The sequence below is a fragment of the Salvelinus sp. IW2-2015 genome, unplaced genomic scaffold, assembly GCF_002910315.2.
Source record: "Salvelinus sp. IW2-2015 unplaced genomic scaffold, ASM291031v2 Un_scaffold2744, whole genome shotgun sequence".
In the NCBI taxonomy this organism is placed as follows: domain Eukaryota; kingdom Metazoa; phylum Chordata; class Actinopteri; order Salmoniformes; family Salmonidae; genus Salvelinus; species Salvelinus sp. IW2-2015.
In genome coordinates, this window is record NW_019944047.1 from 19,183 (window position 1) to 38,775 (window position 19,593).

Genomic DNA, 19,593 nt, shown 5'->3' on the forward strand with positions numbered 1-19,593 from the left:
CTTTGGTATAGGTAGTGTAGAAGTGAAGTCTATAAGGTAGGATAGTGAAGTCTGTACCTGTAGTCTGGTATAGGTAGTGTAGAGTAGTCTGTACCTGTAGTCTGCGTATAAGGTATGTGTAGAGTGAAGTCTTATCTGTAGTCTTGGTATAAGGTAGATGTAGAGTGGAAGTCTATTAAGGTAAGTTATTAGTGAAGTTCTGTTAACCTGTAGTCTTGGTATAAGAGTAGTTGTAGAGTGAAGTCTTATAGGTAGTGTATAGTGAAAGTCTTACTGTAGTCTGGTAAGGTAGTGTAGAGTAGGTTCTGTACCTGTAGTCTGGTATAAGGTAGTGTAGAGTAAGTCTGTACTGTAGTTCTGGTATAAGGTAGGTGTAGAGTAGTCTGTACCTGTAGTCTGGGTAAAGGTAAGTGTAGAGTGAAGTCTGTTACCTGTAGTCTTTGGTATGAGGTAGTTAGAGTGAAGTCTGTACCTAGTAGTTCTGGTATAAAGGTAGTGTAGAGTGAAGTCTGTACCTGTAGTCTTTGGTATGAGGTTAGTGTATTAGTGAAGTCTGTTACCTGTAGGTCTTGGTATAAGGGTAGTTGGTTAGAGTGAAAGTCTGTACCCTGTAAGCTCGTGGTATAAGGTTAGTGTAGAGTGAAGTCTGTACCTGTAGTCCTTTGCGTATAAGGTAGTGTAGAGTGGAAGTGTGTACCTGTAGTCTGCGTATAGGGTAGTGTAGAGTGAAGTTTGTACCTAGTAGTCTGGTATTAGGGTAGTGTAGAGAGTGTGTACCTGTCCCTGTAGTCTATGGTATAAGGTAGTGTAGAGTAGTCTGTACCTGTTAGTCTGGTATTAGGTAGTGTAGAGTAGTCTGTACCTGTAGTCTCCAGAGCCTTTGGTGATCTGCCTCAGTTTGAGTAGTGTGTACCTGTCCCTAGTAGTCTCCAGAGCCTTGGTGATCTGCCTCAGTGTAGAGTAGTGTGTTACCTGGTCCCTGTAGTCTCCAGAGCCTTGGCTGATCTTGCCTCAGCTGCTAGAGTAGTGTTACCTGTCCCTGCTAGTCTCCAGAGCCTTGGTGAATCTTGCCTCAGTGTAGAGTTAGTGTGTACTGTCCCTGTAGTCCTCCAGAGCCTTGCGTGATTCTGCCTCAGCTGTTAGAGTGAAGTGTGTACTGTCCCTGAGTCTCCAGAGCCTTGTGATCTGCCTCAGTGTAGAGTGAGTGTGTACCTGTCCCTGTAGTTCTTCCAGAGCCTTGTGTCTGCCTCAGTGTAGTAGTGAAGTGTGTACCTGTCCCTGTAGTCTCCAGAGCCTTGGTGATCTTGCCTCAGCAGAGAATCCCATCTTCCAGGAGGGGAAAGCGATGGGGCCGGGAGGGGAGGGGACAGTTCTGCTGGCTGGGGTCCGACAGGGGCTGGAGCAGGACAACAATTAGAGGACAGGAAGTTACCATCACATACAGAGACAAAACAGGATGTTACCATCACATACAGAGGACAAACAGGAATGTTACCATACATACAGAGACCAAACAGGATGTTATCATCACATACAGAGACAAACAGGATGTTTACCATCACATACAGAGACAACAGGCATGTTACCATCACATTACAGAGCACAAACAGGATGTTACCATCACATACAAGAGACAAACAGGAAGTTACCATCACATTACAGAGAACAAACAGGATGTTACCATCACATACAGAGACAACAGGGATGTTACCATCACATAACAGAGACAAACAGGATGTTACCATCACATAAAGAGACAAACAGGATGTTACCATCACATACAGAGACAAAACAGGATGTTACCATCACATACAGAGACAAACAGCGATGTTACCATCACATTACAGCAGAACAAACAGGATGTTACCATCACATACAGCAGACAAACAGGATGTTACCATCACACACAGAGACAAACAGGATGTACCATCACATACAGAGACAACAGGATGTTACCATCACATACAGAGACAAACAGGATGTCACCATCACTTACGAGACAAACAGGAACTGGGGGGGATGTTACCATCACATACAGAGACAAAACAGGGATGTTACCCATCACATACAGAGACAAACAGGCATGTTACCATCACATACAGAGACAAACAGGATGGTACCATCACCATACAGAGGACAAACAGGATGTTACCATCACATCAGAGACAAACAGGATGTTACCCATCACATACAGAGACAAAACAGGATGGTACCACACATACAGAGACAAACAGGATGTTACCATCACATACAGAGACAACAGGATGTTTACCATCACATTACAGAGACAAACAGGATGTTACCATCACATACAGAGACAAACAGGGATGTTATCATCACATACAGAGACAAACAGGATGTTACCATCACATACAGAGACAAACAGGATGTTACCATCACATACAGAGAAAACGGATGTTACCATCACATACAGAGACAAACAGGATGTTACCATCACATACAGAGACAACAGGATGTTACCATCCACATTACAGAGACAAACAGGATGTTACCATCACATTACAGAGGACAAAACAGGGATGTTACCATCATCATACACAGATACAACAGATGTTGATCATCACATACATGAGGACAAAACAGGACTGGGGGGGATGTTACCATCACACACAGTAGACAAACAGCGATGTTATCATCACATACAGAGAACAAACAGGATGTTACCATTCACACACAGAGAACAAACAGGATGTTACATCACATACAGAGACAAACAGGATTTACCATCACATACAGAGACAAAACAGGATGTTACCATCACATACAGAGACATACAGGAGGTTATCATCACATACAGCAGACAAACAGACTAGGGGGGGTCGGTGTGTATACATTACATTGTGCCTGTCCTGGTTGGTGGTCTGGAGGTCTGGGTCTCAGTGGGAGGAGAGGCTCTGTCTTCCGGCCACCTCGTTCAAGAGGGACGACGTGGGGAGAGAAGACACCAGTGGGCGTCTGGGCACGACGCGTCGGCCAGCAGAGTGGTGGTCGGTTAGCTTGAGAACATCTGCCTGTAAAGACCAGGCAATTGGAATAAAAACCTGAACTTTAAAAAAGGTAATCCACAGTGTGTGTGTGTGTGAGTGAGTGAGCTGAGTGAGTGAGTGAAGTGAGTGGCAGTGAGTGAGTGGTGATGAGTAGTGAGTGAGAGAGAGAGCAGGAGAGAGAGAGAAGAGAGAGAGAGAGGAGTTGTGTGGTGTGTGTTGGAGGTTCTATATACCTGAGGCCAGGCTAAAGCATGACCCAGGGGACTCTGAGGCAGGGACCAGTCTCTGTGTCAGTAACAGGTGTAGTGGCTGTGCGTTCGTGGTCCTCCAGAGAGAGCTCATGAAGCAGGTGGTGCTGAGGCAGAGGGGCTGGTGTGATGGGGTCTGGGCTTGCTGCTTCTCCCAGCGCACCCTCCTTCCACTCTGGCCGTTCAGCTAACACCACCGGGAAGAGGACCACACCACACTTAGTACACGTTACTACAGGGTTACTACCAGGCGTTACTACAGGGTTTTAGTACAGGGTTACTACAGGGTTAACTACAGGGTTACAACAGCGTAACTACAGAGTTACAACAGGGTAACTACAGAGTTACTACAGGGTTACTACAGGGTTACTTACAGAGTTACAACAGGGTAATACCAGAGTTACAACAGGGTAACCTTACAGAGTTACAACAGGGTTACTACAGGGTTACTACAGTACAACAGGGTTACAACAGGGTTACAACAGGGTTTACAACAGGGGTCTACTAACAGGGTTACAACAGAGTTACCAACAGGGTCTACAACAGGGTACTACGGTTACTAACAGGTTACTACAGGGTTACAACAGGAAGCCCAGGAAGACCCGCAGTCAGGGTCACGAAGATGGAAAACCTTCCCTACACAACAACATGCTTATTTATCTCAGTGTTACTACACCAGTCCTGCCCTGCCTCCACTGCCAGTGTCTCGTCCAAGCAGCCCGCCTGACCACAATCTTATTAAGCATTCATGGGCATGAGCCCTCTACCAAATCGGCCAATCCCAACGCCCGCTTGATGGGTAAGACCTCATCAACGGCGCTTGACCAATGTGACGCATAGGAACTTGCAGTGCCGCCCTCATCTCACTTCTCCTGGCACCACGGGCCGAGGGCGTGCGACTAGGGGTGGACCCCGGCGTTCCAGCGTCTGCATTGTGTCACTGGGAGCGGAGCTCCGGCTAACCTGGACCTATTACAGAGTGGGCCAATAGCAGACATTTTGATATGAACCTGGACCTATTACAGAGTGGACCAATTAGAACGATTTCTTGATCTGAACCTGGACCTATCTACAGAGTGGAGACCAATAGCAGACGTTTGAATTGAACCATGACCTATTACAGAGTGAGCCGTTAGCACGACAACTTTGATTGAACACTTGACCTATCTATAGAGTGGGCCAATAGCAGACGTTTGATCTGAACCATGACTATTACAGAGTGCGGCCAATTAGCAGGATCATTTGTTGAACCTGGACCTATTACAGACGTCGGGCCAATAGCAGACATTTGAATAAACCGGACATTATTTAGAGTCGGGCCAAAGCAGAACACTTAGATTTGAACCTAAACACATTTACAGTATATTTGGGGCCAGAGACACTTTTACGGCATTTCTCGGCAGAGTACTCAATATGTAGAGCAGCAACTGGCGGGATTCGAACCCACAACCCCGATGAACGATTACTAACCTTGGGGTATGCAAGCAGCAGACTTACAACATACTTGGAGCAGGAGAGCAGAGTGCTGAGGAGGCCTTCATGCCCCAGGTAGAGCTAGGACAGCTGGCCACCGCATGGCATCTCAGACTGACTTGACCCCTGGGAAGGGAGAAGCATCGTGGCCCCGCCCTCGTGGCCCTTCCTCCTGTTGCCTCCTGGGGGGTCTGACGGAGCGCAGGGAGAGGGATCTCTGGTTCCTCCTCCACCCTGGTGATTGGGAGTCCAAGGCGGAGATTCTGCTCTCTGATTTCGCAGGTTGGGCACCGCGTGGGCTTGACTCGTCCCAGGCCTGTGTGACACCTCTAGATCCAGACGTATGATCGTCGTGGCTGACGGTCCGTTAGTTACTTGTATCTATTGGGTCTGGGGAGACCCTGTGTTGGTCGACTCTGCTCTGTACTCACTAGCGTGATTGCTTGTTTCGACGTTCGTGTTTGTCGTAGCGGTCGTCGTCGCTCGTATCCTTGACCTCCGCCCGCTACGGTGCTTCTTTCATCTTGCGCCGTGCATGGTTCTAGCAGACTTTCTCACGCCGTCCTCAGTGGGATTCGCAGTACCATCCGAGTGATGACCTAGGTGACGGTCCAGGCACGCGCAGCAAGCGTGAAGCGGCGGTCGCCCGGACGCTCGCAGACAGTCCAGTCTGCAACGTTCAAACGGCATGCGGCTCCGCACGAGCCATCCTACCATAGGCGCTTAGTCTCCCCAGACTACCAAGTTCATCTTCAGCAGTCCGACCTGCGCCAACAGCTTCGGAGCCATGCCTATTAAACCCCTCAAGAACACTACGATCAGTAGTCGCGATCCAGGAAGCGACACGGAAGACACTCATGCTCAAGTGGACGCAAGCGCGCGCAGACAAGTGAGCAGTGCAAGACATGACCACGGTCACATGGCGCAGTGGAGTGCGCATTGTCATGGATTCTCATGGCCTACTGCTCTTGCCTTCTCCTTCTTTCCCGGTTGACTCTGTGTTTCCATTGGTGTTTCCCCACTTCTGTCTTTCATAAAGCTCCAAATGGCGGCCTCGGCGCGGCCTAGCACCCCCCACCTGAGCCGGGAAGCATGGATGGCATGGGCAGTCTCGGGGTAGTGTGAGTCCATGGCTGGGCTGGGGTAGGATGGATGGTAGTCTGGGGGATGGATGGATGGCTGGGGAATGGATGGATGGCTGCTGGGGAGATGCTGGGGGATGGATGGATGGCTGTAAAAGGGAATGGCATGGAGACTGGCTGTCTGGGGGATGGCTGGGGAATGGATGGAATGGCTGAGGCAAATGGATGGGGGACAAATGGACTGCTAGTATCCTAAGAGGGACGACGAATGGATGGTAGTTGCGGGGATTGGATGGTAGTCAGGGGGTATGGATGGTAGTCTGGGGAGGATGTGTCTAGTCTGGGGATGGATGGATGGTAGTCTGAGCGGGATGGATGGTAGTCGTGCGGGGGATGGATGGATTGGTAGTTCTTGGGAATGGAATGGATGCGTATAAGTCTGGTGGGATGTATGGATGGTTAGTCTGGGTGGATGGATGGATTGGTAGGTCTGGGCGGCATGGATGATGTCTTGGGGAATTGGATGGTAGTCTGGGGATGGATAGATGGTAGTCTGGGGGGATGAATGGATTGGTAGTCTGGGGGGGATGGATGGATGGTTAGTCTGGGGGATGGATGGATGTAGTCTGGGGGACTGAATGGATTGGTAGTCTGGGGGATGGATTGATGGTAGTATACTGGGGCGACTGGATGGATGAGTAGTCTGGGGATGGATGGTCAGTCTTGGGGGATGGAGATTGGATGGTAGTCCTGGGGGATGGATGGATGGTAGTTCTGGGGGATGGATTGGATGGTAGCTCCTGGGGAGTGGATGGTAGACTGGGGATGGATGGCTGGTCAGTCTGGGTCGGATTGGGGTGGACTGGATGAGTCTGGGGGAATGGATGGAAGTAGTCTGGGTAGATAGATGTGTGTAGGCGATGGACTGGTAGTCTGGGGATGGGAAGTGGATGGTAGTCTGGGGGATGCGATAGATGGAGTTCTGGGGATGGATAGATGGTAGTCTGGGCGGATGGTTGGTACGTGCTCTTGGCGGGGATTGAGAATGTAGTTGGGGATGGAGTGGTGGACTGGAGGAGACTGTGGATGGATAGGTTAGCTGGGGATGGATGGATGTAGTCCTGGGGGATGGATGGATGGTATCTGGGGATGGATGCTCGGTAGTCTGGGTTGATGATGATGGTAGTCCTGGGGGATGGATTGTAGTCTGGGATGGAGTGTGGATGGATGGTGTCGGGGATGGATGGTAGTCTAGGGTGGGATGGATAGATGGTAGTCTGGGGGATGGATGGTAGTCTGGGGGATGGATGGTAGTCTGGGTGAATGGATGGTAGTCTGCGGGGACTGGATGGATGGTGGTCTGGGGATGGTAGTTTTGGGGAGGGATGGTCAGCTGCCCTGGGGTGCCATCTGTTTCTACTCTCTTGGCACATCTCCTTATGGATTTGTCATGTCGATGTTTGTCTTGACAATGACACCTAAGGAGTTTGCCTTGCATAAACAGATCTGGGCCCAGGTAGGTGGATGGGTGTGAGGAGGGCTGCGGATACAATGGTACCATGCAGAGAAGGGACCAGTCCAATGAATGCGTCAATAGGTTATGTACGGGATATGGATGATGGTGGATAAGTCATTGGAGAGGATAATGGAATGACATATATAGGAGGTATTAATGGTAGTGGATGAGGGTCGTTAGAAGCATGATGGGTGGGTGGTTCTGGAGAAGTATTGAAACAGGGCGGGTGATGGAGTTTTACAGCAGATTTATGTGAACACAATCAATACAGTCAGTACAGACAGTGTAGATATACTATCAGCCAGTGTAGATAATATCTATCACCATAAATCTATCAGCCAGTGTAGATAATATTATCAGCCAGTGTAGATAATATCTATCAGCCAGTGTAGATAATACTATCAGCCAGTGTAGATAATATCTATCAGCCAGTGTAAGATAATATCTATCAGCAGTGTAGTACTATCTAATCAGCCAGTGTAGATAATATACTATCAGCCAGTGTAGATAATATCTATCCAGCCAGTGTAAGATACTATCTATAGCCAGTGTAGATAATATCTATCAGCCAGTGTAGATAACTATCTATCAGCCAGTGTAGATACTATCTATCAGCCAGTGTAGATAATATCTATCAGCCAGTGTAGATAATATCTATCAGCCAGTGTAGATACTATCTATCAGCCAGTGTAGATAATATCTTATCAGCCATGTGTAGATAATATCTATCAGCCAGTGTAGATAATATCTATCAGCCAGTGTAGATACTATCTATCAGCCAGTGTATATACTATCTATCAGCCAGTGTAGATAATATCTATCAGCCAGTGTAGATAATATCTATCAGCCAGTTGTAGATAATATCTATCAGCCAGTGTAGATAATATCTATCAGCCAGTGTAGATAATATCTATCAGCCAGTGTAGATAATATCTAATCACATTAATTATCTACAGCCATTACATAAAATCTATCACAAAATCTATCAGCCAGTGTAGTAATATCTATCAGGCAGTGATATCTATAGCCATGTAGATAAATCTATCAGCCAGTGTAGATAATATCTATCAGAGTGTACATATTCAGCAAGACATCAAACTGCTTTTCAGTAACTAAATCTCCTTGAATAATAAATCTGAATCCTCCTTCTCCTGAAATGAATGTATTAACACGATTGTACGGGTATTTTTGAGGGGGGGGGGTCATGGTTATTGTCATTATTGTTGGTGAAACGATTATGCTATAATTGTGCCAGCCCTAATAATACGCTGTTCTCTCAATACCTAGCCTGTCTAGATCAGTTTCTTCATACCTTAGCCTGGTCTCAGATCAGTTTCTCAATACCTTACCTGTCTCAGATCGCTCTATCAAACTTAGCCTGGTCTCAGATCAGCTCTATCAATACCTTAGCCTGGTCTCAGATCAGTTCTTCAATACCTTAGCCTGGTCTCAGATCAGTTTCTTCAATACCTTAGCCTGGTCTCAGATCAGCTCTATCAATACCTTAGCCTGGTCTCAGATCAGTTTCTCTCAATACCTTAGCCTGGTCTCAGATCAGTTTCTTCAATACCTTAGCCTGGTCTCAGATCAGCTCTATCAATACCTTAGCCTGGTCTCAGATTAGTTATCCTCAATGACCTTAAGCTGGTCTCAGATCAGTTTCTCTCAATACCTTAGCCTGGTCTCAGATTCAGCTTCTATCAATACTTGCCTGGTTCAGATCAGTTTTACAATACCTTAGCTGGTCTCCCAGTCATCTTATCCTACGCTGTCTCGCTCATCTATTCGGTACTCATAGGTCACGTGTCCAAATAGGCTTCTACAGGCGTGCTTCAGTTCTCTCTCATACAAAGCTCACGCTTAGCCCTTAGCCTGGTCTCAGATCAGTTTCTATCAATACCTTAGCTATGGTCTCAGATAGTTCTCTATCAATACCTTAGCCTTGGTCTCACACCACCACACCACCACACCACCACACCACACCACCACACCATGACACCACAACATGACATGACTCCGCCACTCTTCTTTTAGCTGTAATTGTTGGCTGATAATATAGCTGGAAGGTGTAGGGTTCAAGAGGATTTGTTTGCGGTGATGTGTTTTTTTTACTAGCTGCTTGTGGTAACATAAAACCAGATAACTAAGTTGTTTGTTGCCAAAGCTTTAGCTGGATGTGATGCTGGCCTGCTGTGGTGGGTTGTAGTGAAGCCACACTTTTATAACAGTTGGTTCTGGACAGGTAAAGCTGACTCAGGTTGTTACCTGTTTGTGTGTCCATTGTTTCAGGTACGGTATCCTGACGTGATGGTGGTGGCCGGATTAAATGCTAGTTTTCACTGCTTTAAGGTTTTAGCAGTGTAACATGTACTCTGTGTTATGTTATGACAGCAACATGTTTCATTGCAAAGATAAACACTATCCTGTTGCTGCTTGTCTGTCAGTGTGGCCACAGACTCTTCTCTGCTGGGATGAGTACTGTATTGAGTAAATAGATCCACCCTGTAGATTCACACGAACCCTGCTAGTGCCAGGATGTGAATATGGCACTGGGTGGGGCTCGGAGCTGCCAACAGAACAGAACCTGACTAACAGCTTTTCAGATTGATACTTTATTAATGGTTTTTTCAAAGCATTTTCTTTAATTATAGGTTTGGGAAAAGGTGTCAGGGTCACTCAAGGTCTGCACCACCCAATGAAGATCCATGTTTACCAAGCCTATCCTCCCTCTACTTGGTGATCACCTGATGTGGATCGTGGATGTGCTGCTGCTGGGTGGGGCTTCAGAGTTGCCAACAGAACAGAACAAACAGCCTTTCAGACGGGTGTCGTGAAAGCGGCTGATTAATCTAAATGTTCTTTATTTTCAAAGCACTTACTTTGCTTTAAAGTGGAACTGACTAGTGAGCACTTAGATATGGTTATTTTCACGTTTTCGTACATTCTTAAAATTACGTACACTAAGGCATTTGTGACAAATCTATAGCAATATAGAGTGGGAAAGCGGCCGTGTGTTTGGACAATTAATAGACACTGCAGTAAATAAAACCTAATAAAAACACCTGCCTCGTCCAGGACCAGAGTCTACGCAGACTGGTGCACCACAGCCAATCAGAGCTACAGTAGGCCATTATGCAAACAAGCCATTTGCCACACAGTCCTGCCATCATTCACTATGAACTAGACTGTGTGTTTACAGGCGGTAGGACCTGTCATCATTCACTTTGAACTGGACTGTGTGTTTACAGGCAGTAGGGCCTGTCATCATTCACTTTGAACTGGACTGTGTGTTTACAGGAAGTAGGGCCTGTCATCATTCACTTTGAACTGGACTGTGTGTTTACAGGCAAGTAGGGCCTGTCATCATTCACTTTGAACTGGACTGTGTGTTTACAGGCAGTAGGGCCTGTCATCATTCACTTTGAACTGGACTGTGTGTTTACAGGCAGTAGGGCCTGTCATCATTCACTTTGAACTGGACTGTGTGTTACAGGCAGTAGGGCCTGCCATCATTCAGTTTGAACTGGACTGTGTGTTTACAGGCAGTAGGACCTGTCATCATTCACTTTGAACTGGACTGTGTGTTTACAGGCAGTAGGGCCTGCCATCATTCAGTTTGAACTGGACTGTGTGTTTACAGGCAGTAGGGCCTGTCATCATTCACTTTGAACTGGACTGTGTGTTTTACAGGCAGTAGGGCCTGCCATCATTCACTATGAACTGGACTGTGTGTTTACAGGCAGTAGGGCCTGCCATCATTCACTTTAACTGGACTGTGTGTTTACAGGAAGTAGGGCCTGCCATCATTACTTTGAACTGGACTGTGTGTTTACAGGCAGTAGGGCCTGACATTCATTCACTTTGAACTAGACTGTGTGTTTACAGCAGTAGGACCTGCCGTCATTCACTTTGAACTGGACTGTGTGTTTACAGGAAGTAGGGCCTGTCGTCATTCACTTTGAACTGGACTGTGTGTGTACAGGCAGTAGGGCCTGCCATCATTCACGTTGAATGGACTGTGTGTTTACAGGAAGTAGGGCCTGTCGTCATTCACTATGAACTGGACTGTGTGTGTACAGGAGTAGGGCCTGTCGTCATTCACTTTGAACTGAATGACTTTTTTTGCACCAAAGTACGTTCATCTCTAGGAGACAAAACGCATCTCCTTCCTGAGTGGTATGATTGCTGCGTGGTCCCATGGTGTTTATGCTTGCGTATTATTATTTGTACAGATGAACGTGGTACCATCAGGCGTTTGGAAATTGCTCCAAGGATGAACCAGACTTGTGGAGGTCTACATTTTTTTTCTGAGGTCTTGGCTGATTTTCTTTGATTTTCCCATGATGTAAAGCAAAGAGGACACTGAGTTTGAAGGTAGGCCTTGAAATACATCCACAGGTACAACTCCAATTGACTCAATGATGTCAATTAGCCTGTGTTTACAGGAAGTGTGTTTACAGGAAGTAGGGCCTGTCGTCATTCACTTTGAAACTGACTGTGTGTTTACAGAAGTAGGGCCTGTCGTCATTCACTTTGAACTGGACTGTGTGTTTACAGGAAGTAGGGCCTGTCGTCATTCACTTTGAACTGGACTGTGTGTTTACAGGCAGTAGGGCCTGTCGTCATTCACTTTGAACTGGACTGTGTGTTTACAGGAAGTAAACAGGAAGTTTACAGGAAGTAGTAACAGCGTGACTTTACATCATTAGAACACATTCACCTAAAGCCACAAAATACACCTGAATGGATTTATGCAAATATGTCACAAAATAACACGGGTGTCCTCTTACATTTGGAAACTTTGCAGTCCTATCCTTTTACTTGATGTGGATGAGCGACGCGTACCAGACAGGACAAGTTTAAGCACATCAGTAGGCTCAGTTCAAGCCAAGGGTGTGTCATCGTGTTCTGGGAAAACCTGCAGTTTCCTTCTGGGCTCAGTGGTGCCAAGGTGCCAATGTCTCAGTGCCATCATACTCTAGTGCAGTGGTTCTCCAACCTCTCCTTGGGAAACCCCCACCATTCCTAGGATTTTATCTATTCCAGAGCTCACCTGATTCAACTTGTCGACTAATCATCAAGCCCTTGAATAGGTGAATCAGTTGAGCCAGTTCAGAGCTACGACAACATTGTGAATCGTCTGGTCCCCTCTCCTGGAGAGGTTTGAGAACCACCGCTGCAGTGAACTAATATTTTATACAGAATATACAGTTGAAGTCAGATGTTTACATACACCTTAGCCAAATACATTTAAAATCAGTTTTGCACAATTCCTGACATTTAATCCTAGTAAATAATTCCCTGTCTTAGGTCAGTTAGGATCACCACTTTATTTTAAGAATGTGAAATGTCAGAATAATAGTACAGAGAATGATTTATTTCAGCTTTTCTTTCTTTCATCACATTCCCAGTGGGTCAGAAGTTTACATACACTCAATTAGTATTTGGTAGCATTGCCTTTAAATTGATTAACTTGGGTCAAACGTTTCGGGTAGCCTTCCACAAGCTTCCCACAATAAGTTGAGTGAATTTTGGCACATTCCTCCTGACAGAGCTGGTGTAACTGAGTCAGGTTTGTAGGCCTCCTTGCTCGCACACACTTTTTAAGTTCTGCCCACAGATTTTCTATAGGATTGAGGTCAGAGCTTTGTGATGGCCACTCCAATACCTTGACTTTGTTGTCCTTAAGCTATTTTGCCACAACTTTGGAAGTATGCTTGGGGTCATTGTTTATTTGGAAGAACCATTTGCGACCAAGCTTTAACTTCCTGACTGATGTCTTGAGATGTTGCTTCAATATATCCACATAATTGTCCTTCCTCATGATGCCATCTATTTTGTGAAGTGCACCAGTCCCTCCTGCAGCAAAGCAATGATGCTGCCACCCCCGTGCTTCATGGTTGGGATGGTGATCTTCGGCTTGCAAGCCTCCCCCTTTTTCCTCCAAGCATATCAGTGGTCATTATGGCCAAACAGTTCCTTTTTTGTTTCATCAGACCAGAGGACCTTCCTCCAAAAAGTATGATCTTTGTCCACATGTGCAGCTGCAAACCGTAGTCTGTCTTTTTAATGGCGGTTTTGGAGCAGTGGCTTCTTCCTTGCTGAGGAGCATTTCAGGTTATGTCGATATAGGACTCGTTTTACTGTGGATATAGATACTTTGTACCTGTTTCCTCCAGCATCTTCACAAGGTCCTTTGCTGGTGTTCTAGGATTGATTTGCACTTTTTGCACCAAAGTACGTTCATCTCTAGGAGACAAAACGCATCTCCTTCCTGAGTGGTATGATTGCTGCGTGGTCCCATGGTGTTTATGCTTGCGTATTATTATTGTACAGATGAACGTGGTACCATCAGGCGTTTGGAAATTGCTCCAAGGATGAACCAGACTTGTGGAGGTCTACATTTTTTCTGGAGGTCTTGGCTGATTTCTTTTGATTTTCCCAATGATGTAAAGCAAAGAGGCACTGAGTTTGAAGGTAGGCCTTGAAATACATCCACAGGTACAACTCCAATTGACTCAAATGATGTCAATTAGCCTATCAGAAGATTCTAAAGCCATTACATAAAAATTGGATTTTTCCAAGCTGTTTAAAGGCACAGTCAATTTAGTGTACGTACACTTCTGACCCACTGGAATTGTGATACAGTGAATTATAAGTGAAATAATCTGTCTGGTAACAATTGTTGGGAAAATTACTTGTGTCATGCACAAAGTAGATGTCCTAACAGACTTGCCAAAACTATAGTTTGTTAACAAGAAATGTGTGGAGTGGTTGAAAAAACAAGTTTTAATGACTCCAACCTAAGTGTATGTAAACTTACCACTTCAACTGTGTAAATATATACACTACCAGTCACAAGTTTGGACACACCTACTCATCCAGGTTTTTTTCACTATTTTCTACATGGAATCATTCACATCAAAACTGTGAAATAACACATGGAATCATGTAGTAACAAAAAAAAGTGGTAACAAAAAAAAGTGTTAAATCAAAATATATGTTATATTTTAAATTCTTCAAAGTAGCCACCCTTTGCTTTGATGACAGCTTTGCACACTCTTGGCATTCTCTCAACCAGCTTCACCTGGAATGATTTTCCAACAGTCTTGAAGGAGTTCCCACATATGCTGAGCACTTGTTGTCTGCTTTTCCTTCTCTGCTGTCCAACTCCTCCTAAACCATCTCAATTGGGTTGAGATCGGGTGATTGTGGAGCCCAGGTCATCTGATGCAGCACTCCATCACTCTCCTTCTTGGTCAACTAGCCCCTACACAGCCTGGAGGTGTGTTGGGTCATTGTTCTGTTGAAAAACAAATGATAGTCCTACTAAGCCCAAACCAGATGGGATGGCGTATCACTGCAGAATGCTGAGGTAGCCATGCTGGTTAAGTGTGCCGTCAATTCTAAATAAATCACAGACAGTGTCACCAGCAAAGCACCCTCACACCATCACACCTCCTCCTCCGTGCTTGACGGTGGGAAATACACATGCAAAGATCATCCGTTCACCTACTCTGCGTCTCAAAAAGACATGGTGGTTGGAACCAATTCTCATATTTGGACTCATCAGACCAAAGGACAGATTTACACCAATCTAATGTCCATTGCTTGTGTTTTTAGCCCAAGCAAGTATCTTCTTCTTATTGGTGTCCTTTAGTTGTGGTTTCTTTGCAGCAATTTGACCATGAAGGCATGTTTTACACAGTCTCCTCTGAACAGTTGATTTTGAGATGTGTCTGTTACTTAAACTCTCTGAAACATTTATTTGGGCTGCAATTTCTGAGGCTGGTAACTCTAATGAACTTATCCTCTGCAGCAGAGGTAACTCTGGGTCTTCCTTTCCTGTGGCGGTCCTCATGAAAGCCAGTTTCATCATAAAGCTTGATGGTTTTTGCAATTGTACTTGAAGAAACTTTCAAAGTTCTTGACATTTTCCGTATTGACTGACCTTCATGTCTTAAAGTAATGATGGACTGTTGTTTCTCTTTGCTTATTTGAGCTGTTCTTGCCATAATATGAACTTAGTCTTTTACCAAATAGTGCTATCTTCTGTATGCCACCCCTACCTTGTCACAACAGAACTGATTGGCTCAAACACAAGAAGGAAAGACATTACACAAATTAACTTTTAACAACACACACCTGTTAATTGAAATGCATTCCAGGTGACTACCTTGTGAAGCTGGTTGAGAGAATGCCAAGAGTGTTCAAAGCTGTCAAGGCAAAAGGTGGCTACTTTGAAGAATCTATTTGGTTTGATGACTCAGCGGAGGTCGTAGCGGGACTTCTTGTACTTGTTCCTGTCTTTAGCATAGCCTCAGGGTTGTCTGCGATAGCTCTGTGTACAGTAGCAATGTCCTTAATTTTAGTGTCAACCTCTGTGTTAGTCCAGGGATTTTGAATATGGAAGCAGCGAACCTTTGCTGTGGGGACAATGCCGCCGATGCATTTCCATATGAAGCCGGTGACGGAGGTGGTTAGCTCCTCGATGTTATCGGCGGAGTCTCAGAAACAAAAATCAGCGCTAGCAAATTCTGATGACCCTTTCTCAACAGAGGGAGTCACGGGCACTTCCTGTTTGAGCTTCTGCTTGCAAACAGGAAACAGGAGTACGTAGTCATGATCTGATTTGCCAAATGGCAGATGAGAGAGTGCCTTGAATGCTTGCTTGGGGAGCAGAATAACAGTGGTCTAGGACTTTATCGCCCCCTAGTGGTGAAGGAAACGTGTCGATGGAAGTTGAGCATCAAGTGTCTTAATGACGCAGAATTAAAATCTCCGGCGACAGGAAAGGCAGCCTCCGGATGTAAGTTTTCCTGCTTGTTTATAGCCTCGTACAGTTTGCTAAGTGCCATATTGTTATGTTTCTTGTCCTGATGTGGAATGTACACAACAGCTCACAATAACCATTTGTTGTAAATGAAGAGGCAAACCCCTCCCCCTCTTGATTACCCTGACTCTACTGTCCTGTGAATGGAGAATCCATAGAGTTGGATAGCCATGGAGGTATCTTGTCCGAAAGTCAGGTTTTCAGAAAAGCAGAGATTATTGCAGTCCCATTGAGTCCCGTTGGTAGCAAATCCGTGACCAGAAGTCATCCATCTTATTGTCAAGTGACTTTATCTTTGGCCAATAGAATGGAGAGAAGAGGTGGTCGTTTTTTTACTTTCGCCTTAACCTTGCCAGGACTCTGTAACGCCAGTGTTACCTCTTGCATACCCAAAAATTGGGTCAGAATTACACAAAGAGCCCAGGGCAGATGAGTCGAAGTTGAAGCCGGAACTGCCGATCCGATGTTCAAAAGTTATTATTAGTTATAAGAAATGATAGCGGATACATTTAGTGAAAATAAAATTAAAATAAACACCAAAAGAATCACAGGAAAGATGGGTCGGACCTTGCAAAACGGCAGCTATCCAGTACGGCGCCAACCCTTCACTTCCTGTACGTTACCCACAATCATTCCATGAGTTGATAATCATGAAACAAACCCCTCCGCCTTTCTTTTTCCGAGAGAGTTATTTCTTCCTGTCCACGCAATGGATGGAGAACCCCTCTGGCTGAATGGACAAGGACAGTAAATCCAGAGAGAGACATAATTCCGTAAAACAGAGTATGTTACAATACCTGATGTCTCTCTGGAAGCGGCTCCTCGCCCTGAGCTCGTCTACCTTATTCATTGTTTCATTATTTAAAGCTCATGATAAAATAATACGACCTCGGCGTCTGTGCATCGGACGGCTTCTCTGCCAGCTAACACGAAGAAGAAACACTAGAATGTCCCTGTGCATCGGACGGCTTCTCTGTCAACTAACATGGAGAAGAAAGACTTGTGTCTGTGTATCGGATAGCTCCTCTTGCCAGCTAACACGGAGAAGAACGACTAGTGTCTGTGTGTCAGATAGCTCCTCTTGCCAGCTAACACGGAGAAGAAAGACTAGTGATTGTGTGTCAGATAGCTCCTCTTGCAGCTAACACGGAGAAAGAACGACTATTGTGTTTGATTGTTCAGATAGCTCCTCTTGCCAGCTAACACGAGAAGAACGACTAAGTTGTCTGTGGGTGTCAATAGCTCCTCTCTTGCCAGCTAACACGGAGAAAGAACGGACTAGTGTTGTGTGTCAGATAGCTCCTCTTGCCAGCTAACACGAGGAAGAAAGACTAGTGTCTGTGTGTCAGATAGCTCCTCTTGCAGCTAACACGGAGAAGAAAGACTAGTGTCTGTGTGTCAGATAGCTCCTCTTGCCAGCTAACACAGAGAAGAAAGTAGTGTTGTGTGTCAGATAGCTCCTCTTGCCAGCTAACATGGAGAAGAAAGACTAGTGTCTGTGTATCGGAAAGCTCTTCTTGCCAGCTAACACGGAGAAGAACGACTAGTGTTTGTGTGTCAGATAGCTCCTCTTGCCAGCTAACACGGAGAAGAAGCTAGTGTCTGTGTGTATCTGATAGCTCCTCTTGCAGCTAACACAGAGAAGAACGACTAGTGTCTGTGTGTATCTGATAGCTCCTCTTGCCAGCTAACACGGAGAAGAAAGACTAGTGTCTGTGTGTATCGGATAGCTCCTCTTGCCAGCTAACACAGAGAAGAAAGACTAGTGTCTGTGTGTCAGATAGCTCCTCTTGCAGCTACACGGAGAAGAAAGACTAGTGTCTGTGTGTATCGGATAGCTCTCTTGGCAGCTAACACGGAGAAGAACGACTAGTGTCTGTGTGTCAGATAGCTCCTCTTGCCAGCTAACACGGAGAAGAAAGACTAGTGTCTGTGTGTATCGGATAGCTCCTCTTGCCAGCTAACACGGAGAAGAACGACTAGTGTCTGTGTGTTAGCCTTTGTTCTTACTCAGACACATAATACAACATGCTGGACTGCAGGGTCCCTACTTCCGACAAATTAGATCTGGCTTAAATTTAATACCATTATTCATTAAGTCATTAATATTAACTTTGTAATACCATTATTAATCCCTTTAAACATAAAGTTGTTAAAAAAAGAACACATTTTAAGTAACAGAGGTTTATATCTATAACCCTCGAGCTACCAACCACATTTTACATACATGGATAACCAATGGGGTCATTTTGAAGAAACTATTGGATAAAGCAACAATCATAGCAAAATGTAAACGTACTCTCATTAAAAACGTCATGAGACATGGAAATAATGATGTCTACGATGTAAAAATGACCAAAACACAGTCTTTAAATGTACACGTTTACAGCACTGTGAATGTGCCATGGTTGGGAGGTTGCTAACAGTAACATAGTATAGAATAGCAGGGATACATTCATAATAGTATACGTTCATTAATTGTATGAATTCTAATGCATTTAAAAGTACTTAAACATACATTATTCCAGTTGACAGGGTTTTTAAAACCTTAACACAATGAACGCTTGATTTGACATATAGCTAGCTATGAGTGTTGGAAGAATGTGCACAATTTTCACTCACAACGTGGTGTGATCTGTGTTATATATACTCCACTATAATGATGGTGTGATCTGTGTTCATATATACCTCCACTATAATGATGGTGTGATCTGTGTTCATATATACTCCACTATAATGATGGTGTGGATCTGTGTTCATATATCTCACTATAATGATGGAGTGATCTGTGTTCATATATACCTCCACTATAATGATGGAGTGATCTGTGTTCATATATCACCTCACTATAATGATGGAGTGATCTGTGTTCATATAACTCCCCTATAATGATGGAGTGATCTGTGTTGCATATATACCTCCACTATAAATGATGGAGTGATCTGTGTTCATATATACCTCACTATAATGATGGAGTGATCTGTGTTCATATATACCTCCCTATATGATGGAGTGATCTGTGTTCATATATACTCCACTATATGATGGAGTGATCTGTGTTCATATATACCTCCACTATAATGATGGAGTGATCTGTGTTTCATATATACCTCCCTATAATGATGGTGTGATCTGTGTTCATATATACCTCCACTATAATGATGTGCTATTTCTCTAAGCGTTTGAGGAGCATGACAGCTGGCGATCAGCTCTGCGTGAGCCCGCCGCGTGTGTGTGTGTGTGTGTGTGTATCACTGCTGCATGCTGGGTAGACTTCGTTTCCAACGCCGCATAAACAAAAGGTTAATGAGGGTTCACGGTCCTCACTGCTTTTTGTTTATCCCTTCAGCAGATGCCAACAGATTTACACACACACACACACACAACCACACACACACACACACACACACCACACACACACACCACAACACCA